Genomic DNA, 7,984 nt, shown 5'->3' with positions numbered 1-7,984 from the left:
CACAGCTCACCGGCAGTGTTTGCTGAATGGGAGACGGATGCTAAATTATTCACTCCGCACCACCGGAGCCTCAGCAGTGGAAGTAGAGCGGAGGAAGATTTCACTGCCGCTAGTCATGCTGCGCTGCCGGTTACGGAGCACTTCATTCTCAGGGCTGGAAGGCTACCGTCTGGTACTAAATTCACCAAGAGAAATGGGAAAGAAAGAAGGCAGCATTGCCGAGCATCGGCCGCCCGTTGTACGGCGGTCCTGGAACACATTTGCTTACGCCCATGAGAAGTGCGAAGCCGGCGGGAAGTGCAGAGCGGAAGGGGTAATACGCCGTTTAGAGTCTTCCACCTACACAGATGTAGAAGAAACATATGAAGGCACAAAATCCCATCCTGGCTGGTACGCCTGAGAGGTCCGTGGAGAGGGCAGATGTCACGCAACCTTCTGGATGCGTCACGGGGCTTCACAGCCAGGCACTTTCAGCTTTGACCTCGACAACCAGGGAAATGAACATATCTGTAAGATGATCAGCATTACGGGAGGTCCTTGTTCTTCAGTACTCGACTAGAAACGCTCAGAGAGGAAATTTTGAGAAATTGCCGTTGGCCACTGTCGGCCCGGTGCCTCGGTGTCCGTGGTGGAAGTGTTTTGGCGGAACCGCGTGGTGACAAGACTCTGGATGCATTCCCTGCGTTTGGAAGCACGCCCGGCCCTGCTGCGTACCGCACCGCGCAATTCGCTTTATCAGGAAGCAAACAGAGGAGACGCATTAAATAGCAGAGCGGAGCGTGTCCCCGCAGCCAGAGCTGGGGAAGAAGAGAGAGCACCTTGGCTGGGTATGAACGGCTCCGGGAGGACGAAAGAGAAGGAAGCAACAAAAATCAGATGGGAAAACAAGCTCACCAATTTGTTCAAAGAGCCACAGACTCTCAGCACTGAACACTAGAGCCCAGGGGGGCTTTAGTAAAGGTGGAGATGAGGGCACCATAGGATTCGTTAATCTCTCACATGGCCCAGACAGGAGAAAGGGACGAAGAGGCAGCGCTGCCGTGTGGCTGCCCACACAGCATCGCAATGCTGGGAAGAACTGGAACAGCCGCAGGTGCCCTGGGTGAGCCCATTAACTGGGAGGCTTCTTCCTTTTCATGCTTTTTTTCCTCCGGGCCATGTACCTTTCACCCTCATTGCAGCTCTGGAGATCATAGAGGCCGGCGTTGCGTGCGGAGATGATGAGAGAGCTTGAAAACCAGGTTTAAGATCTTCAGCCTGCTGTGGCTTGGACTTAGAGCATCCACAACACACTCGGGAAGACAAAACTCGAGCTGCCTGCTGCCTTCCCAGCCCTGCCTGCTCCCAGCCCATCCAGACTGCGTGAAGCTTGGGTTCCCATAATGTACTGAGCGTACCCTGAGTATGTCCCTCCCCAGAGCTCCCAGCATGGGGCCGAGGGCTCCAGTGAAGGCTGTGGTGGGTCCGGTCCTGAAGATAAATGTAGACTCATAATAGGCAGCACAGGTGAGCCTGGTAAGGCTCTGTGATAGCTGCAGAAAGTCCTGCAACCTCACCTCTCCTCTCTTTGGTCCTCTACCGAGCCATTGCTTTGGAGAGGAGGTTCATCCTCCCTGCTGATGGGCCATACAGCTACATATTGATGAGATCCCTCGCATGAGGTCTGTACTGCTAGTGGAGCTGCCCAAAGAGATGGCAGGTCCTACAAAGCCCCCCTGCTCCTGTGCAAGGTCTGAAACACGCTTGGAAAGAGGCACCAATGAACTCTAAACCCACCTCCACCCAGCACAGGAACACTCCAAAGATTCCCTTGTCCTTTGCTGGATTTCTGACAGCCTTCTGAGACCAAACAGCCGGACTGTGCCGGTGACTCCTTTAGCACATGTCTGGAGCTGAGGACCCATGTCCTACCAAACGCTACAAAGAGTCAGCAGAGGCAAGGGCATGAAAACCAGGAGACTATGATGGAAAAGGAAAGTGACTGGGACACACATCCTCTCCTTCTCTCAGGTGTCTGCCCCTCTTTGGGGACCTGAAGGAAGAGCCAGGCTGGAGTTTTCTGCTTTGAAGGTAGCTCAGGAGTTGACATTTGCGATGCATTGTAAGGTGAGGAGAAAAGCAACCAGCGTATTCTCGAAGATCCCCAGTGTGGTACCAAAGCCACAGCCTTCGCTAGGACGCAACCCAGACACAGCATCCCGTGAGCTTTGTAGCTGAAGCTGCTGATTTACTTACCACAAGGGTCACTTCTGCGCCATATTTCATGCCTGGTGACCCCTAACACAAGAAGGACCCACTGACAGAAGGGGCAGAACCTGGTTCCCCCTCCTCAGCACCTCCTTACATGCCCCTTGGCGCATACTCTCCCCGTTGGCTTGGCCCTTTGGACACAGTGGCTCATAGTAGAGAAAAAAAATCCCTCTGATATAAGCTTGAATTTCCACTCCTCTTTGGACCCTTCCACCTCTCTCATCTCTTCCTGCTCTGGAGCACGGACTGCTGAAGCTGCTGCTTTTCTCAGCCACCTCACCGGTTAAGAACCGGTGCTCCTGCCGGAGGCGCTGGATGCTCTGCTTACTTGCTCGCTCGCTCGCTCTCCCTTTCTTTCTGAAGTTGGTCTTCCCGTCCTTGAGGAGCTGAGGGACGTTCAAAAGGAAGGCAAAACCCCACAAAATACCAGGTGGTGAAGTCCACAGGCGCACTCTCCAGGTAAGGCATGCTCCCACTCATCCCGAGGCACAAACAAGGGCCATTTCCCCGGTAGCTATTCTCTAGCACGCCAGACTCATCCAGCCCATTTCTTTCCCTCCAGAAGACGGTGGGCTTTTACTCCAAGCATTGGGGGGTGTTTGATTTTTAATGCTTACTTATTTATTTCTGACATTGCGCAGGCCATTCCAGCACCCGCTTTATCTCCGGTGATCTTTGACCCCTGCGTGTCAGGAGTTCAATCTGGTACGTTCCACTCTTTGCCCCCACTTAATTCTTCTTTAGCTGCTCGGCCTTTGAAACCTGGTGCCATATGCCAGCCCAAAAGAGTCCTGATCAATACCGGGGGACCACGTCTCTGTGACCTTGCAACCCGCACCGTAAAGGGCAGAGGGCAGAGCAGAGCGTTGGCCATGTTTTCATTACGAGATTTCAGCTGCGTTTGTCGGAGGGGGAGGGAGAGCCTTTCTTTCTGCCTTTCTTTCTCGCTTTCTTTTCACGAAATTTAGTCCAGCTGGGACACCAGAGCTCCCGGCCGCCTCTCGACTCCTCTGCCCCGTTTAATGAAAGCGAGCAAGAGAACGGCTAAAAATCGGGATGCCTGAAAAGGCAAAACAGAAAGACCAGCCGCACGTCTCGATATAAGAAAGGGATTGTCCATGCCTGTCCCTTTCAGACAGCCAGGGTGCTTTGGGGGTGCAAAGTCTCCGTCTCCCTCGGAATGGAGGGACCCACTAAAAATCGCTCAGCCTGCACAGCAGAGCCCTGGCAGCAGCGGTGCTGCTTGGCGGGGGGGGCACCCGATTCCTCTCCCCCATAGCTCAACCTCCCGCCTGGCCAAGCCCCTGCCCCAGGGAAAGAGTCCCCAGGACGGTGCTGCGGCTCCCGCGCACCTCGTTGCCTTGCACCCCGCGTCGCAGGCGGGGGTCCCTCAGCCCGGCCTCCTCCGGGCGCGCTGGCCGAGGGCCGCTGTGTTTGAAGCCGCTCTTTTTTCAGGCTGCCTCTTGGTCACTTCTTGGGGTTTTTTTTGCCTCCTCTTCTCTGTGCAAAAGGTACAGGCAGCCGCTTGCTGCCCCGGTCACTTTCACCTTCAGAACAAGGAGAAGAACCGATGAAAAGGGAAAAGTTTGCAGTGTCTCCTCGGGACAGCGGCGCTTTGACGGCTCTGCTGCCATGGGGAGATTTAACCCAGCTTCGCTTCAGCAGGGAGGAAAACCCCGCGGTTAAGTCTGAGCCAAAACTGCTCACCCAGGGACAGCCAGACACCGAGTATCTGTAGGATCTTCTCCGCTGGCCGCTGCGGGCCCCGTGCCCATGGTGCTGGGTGCTGCGTCCCGGCAGAGCGAGGCTGCCGGGGGCCGCGTTGCAGGGCCAGGCTGCCGGCGCTACGGCCGCGCTCGCGGCACACCGACACGCTCTTTCCCTTGGGCAGAGGCGATGCCCAGTGCCGTATCCGCAGCCAGGAAAAAGCTACTCCCCAACACAAGCACCAGACCTGCAAGGGGTGCAGGACGGAGCGTGGCCGCGCCGCCGGCCACCGCTGTGCAAGCCGCGTGTATTGCCTGGGCCACTGGGCTCTGAACTCGGCCGCCAAACCCTGTTAAGCCTCCTGGCTCCCCAGGGTGCTGAGCACCTCCTGGTTCCCCGCTGCCTGCGCGGGGAAGACGCCATCGGCCCGCGCCCACGGTAAGCGGTGGAAGGGGCCGCTCGCTGGAGTGGTTCCATCGGTGTGGCTCTGGCTGCTGGTGGAAGAGCTGAATTCCCCGTGTCGGCACGGCTGCCCAAACCAGTCCCACCCAGAGGCTCCTTGCTCCTCACCTTTGCTTCCACCTCTCTGCAGAGCGAGGGACAGGCCACGCCAAGCTCTGCAGGGCAAAAGCTATGTCCCGTCAGGAACAAAAGCGCTTTTGAACGATCCTTGCAGACCACCAGTCCGGGGCCAGTGGCTTGCATAGAGGATTTTTGGGGGTATTTTTGAGCTCAGGCGAGTCGATGACTCCCCCCTTGCCCTAAGTACCCAAAGCCTCGTGGGGTGAGAGCACCACATCCCGGCTCTCCCCAGTGTGTCTGGATTTCTCCCTGAGGCTGGAGAGCCAGCAAAGCCCCCACAAACACCCAGGCGTTTGCCCGAGGACGAGAACGATGGGGCACCTCACGCCGAGTGCACAGTAGCCACCGGTGGCAAGGGCAGCCGATACCCCAGGCAGAAGGCATTGCTGTCTGCCGTCTAATTAACCCTTCTGACAGCTTCGATTAAAAATAAAGGGGCCTTCAGGTCCCTGCTGGAGTGGCCTATTTTACGTGTGCATCTCCTTGGTTTTGCCGCAGCATATGATGTTCAGGAGGCGGTTATTTCAGGAAAAGGTACGCTATAGATAACCGGTCTGCCAGCCAGGTGTCATGTTCCTTCATTTATTTTCAATTACTCTGTCTCTTTAGCTCCGGCGAGAATTGCCTGGTGTCGATTCATTTGGTCACCTCCGTGCCTGCCGCACCTCTCCGGAGGCACTTCTCCGGTGTGGTGTGATCTCTCCCCAGGGCCAGGCTGTTACAAAACAGCTCTGCTTCTCTTTCAGCTTCGTCTTCTTCCCACCTTCCGGGCCACCCCCAACTTTGCGCCCCTCGTCAGGGTCACACAGAGTTTCTGGGAGCAGCAATGGCGCGAGCAGGCAGAGGAGGAAAGGCGAGAAACCCAACCTTTGGGGCTCCTCAGGATGCTCATGGCAGCGATAAGCATGGGCAGCAGCAGTGCCCAGCTGCAAAGGTTTCCTGCAAACCTCCTTGCCAAGCGCGTCTGGCTGCCATTATCTGCCAGGTGGTCAGGTCAAGGCCCCTGGACCTCCTCCCTCCCCCGGCGCACGGCTCTGGAGCTCTTTTGCCCCCTCAGCTGCGGAACATTGGGCCAGTTCGGGTGTCGACGTGTACGTAGAGCGAACGGGAGCAGGCGGCTCGCCTGGCCGGGAGGGATGTGTCCTGCATCTCTCCTGTTGCGGAGAACCCTCTCAGGCAGAGCAGTCAGGACCCAGGACCTCCCGGACCCCCATTTCAGTTTCCCTGTGCAGGGACGCCTCCGTCCCCTCCTGCAGAAGGTGCCTCTCCTGGTCAAGACCCGTGGTCACCCTTTCGTCTGGGACAGCGTTGTGCCCTTGGAGGAGTGCCCAGAGGCCAGCAACCCCCTGAAGTCATCGGAGCACAGGAGTCAGGCACAGTCCCGACAAGCATCAGGGTAAGGTGGTTTGCGCCAGCAGCCTCAGGGCTCGCCGCATTCCCTCCGCGGACTCCGCTTTTATCCCTTTTCTCCCTCCCACCAACACCAAGACCACGCTGTGCCCCGCCGGCAGCTCCTCCCCGCTGCCCAGCCCCTGCTCCCTCCGCAGCCCGGCCAGAGCTGTCTGCTGGCTCCCTGCCCACCCGCCGTGCCCACCCCGGTCCCGGCTCTCTCTAACGGAGTGGGGACGACTGCGGAGACAGACGGCGCCGTGCAGAGGAACAGGGACGCTCCCGGCGGCAGAAGACACCGATGTCACCAGATGCGTCTGGGAGAGACAATCCAGCCCTCCTGCCTCTTGCCAGGGAATCCCACGCAGCGCTTTGTGATTAAAGACGGGCTGAGCCTCTCAAATCCAAACTCCCCTATGCCTAAGGGAAGCCCAGACCTGCAGTTTAGGTCTAGGCTCTCCTCTAGCTGAACGCTCTTGTGGTGGACCACCTTTAGGATGAAGTATCCTCGTGCTTGCTTACACTTCTGGGCACCCTTTTACCTGCCTGAGCTGCTCTCCAAGTGCGATCTGAGGCATACCCGGCATCGCCCCGCTCCCGCTGGCACCGCTGAGCTGGCAGGGCTAGCGACACGGGCTTGCTCGTCTGCCTGCTCACTGCCAGCAGCACGGCCAGCTCAGTGCTGATGGTGACAACAGCAGGGACCAAGAAGGGCATGATGTAATTTTCAGATCCGTCGGGAAGTTTTCAACAGCGATGGCTGGAAAAAAACAGCTTTTTCTTGTGAAAAAGGGCACATTTGCTCTCGTTTCAATGAGAAAGGAATAAATAGAAAGCCTGGCAGTGACTGTCCTTAATTGATTAGTCATTTCTGCAGAGGATAATTGCACATCAAAAGACTGAGATCCTACTGTTTCATGCAAATGTCCTTACGAATAACAGCAAGGCACGGGGGAAGTAGATACAGGAAATAAATCCTTCAGAAGCTACCCAGGAGAATTTGGAGTTTGGGTTCCATTTCAGGAAAACAATTTTGCTCTGAAGGTGCCTCGGAGAGATATCCTCAACCTCGGCCACTTCCCGAGCACCAGAAACACGGAGAGGGGAGGAAGGCACTGGCGCGCCCGGGCGAGGAGCCGGGGGAAAGCGTAGCCTCTTCTTCAGAGCCCAGCGGAGAACTTTACAAGGCAGTTGGCTGCAGAGACAGGGGCTGAGACGTCGCTGGTTGTGCTTCAGAGGCATGGTAGTAACCTCGGGAAGACCAGCAGCCCTGCAGCTTGGTGCATCAGCGCCCAAGTCTGGGGAAGGAGTCAGGTATCCAGAGGAAAGAGAATGTCAGTGACTGGACTAAAATTGGAAGATGGACCTCCTGTCCCTCCTGCTTTTTGTGCATCACCCCCAGCTTAAGACCCTGCCTGCACGTTGCAGTTTTCTGCGCTCTCTGTCGTGTGTCGGGGGTGTCCATCCGGCTCCTGATCCCCAGGCTGTGGCGTCCGGGGCACCGGTTGAACCCTGGGCTCACGTGAGAGTCTCCACATTCGTTTAATTATTTCAGCGAAGCTGCTAGCCCTGGTGTCTGGCAAAAGAGGCTTGTGAGCATGACTCAGTCAGCCTCCAAAAGCAGCAACGAAAAACAAGAATCTGCTGTGAGCTGCATCTTGATTTTTAAGGCCATCTCGTGACGTATCGCAGGGCCAAAGCATGGGGCTGTGATATCAGGACAGCGCCATAAACTGCAGGAGTTTCTGGGTGGTTTTTTCTCTTCTGCAAAAGGACCGCGGCACGTTGTCGCCGTTGGGGTCGCGGGGACCCTCTCGCCTGTAGGGAGCAAGGCCCCCCTGCGTCCCCAGGGCTGCCGTCACAGCGTGGGTGGACCCTTTGCAGGCATCATTTCTTGTTTGGGCTATTTCAAAGGCTCCTCGCTGCCCTCACACCTGCCCACTCCCCAGTCCGGGGGAAGCCCAAGCCCGGGACCCCTCCAAGGCCCCCATTTCCCAAAGGTCACTGAGCAGCTCTGAACAGTGGTAGGCAAGGCAGACGCGGCGGGCAACATCAG

Source organism: Phaethon aethereus (genome assembly GCF_964289735.1).
Source record: "Phaethon aethereus genome assembly, chromosome: 10".
Lineage (NCBI taxonomy): Eukaryota > Metazoa > Chordata > Aves > Phaethontiformes > Phaethontidae > Phaethon > Phaethon aethereus.
This window is presented reverse-complemented; position numbering follows the sequence as displayed.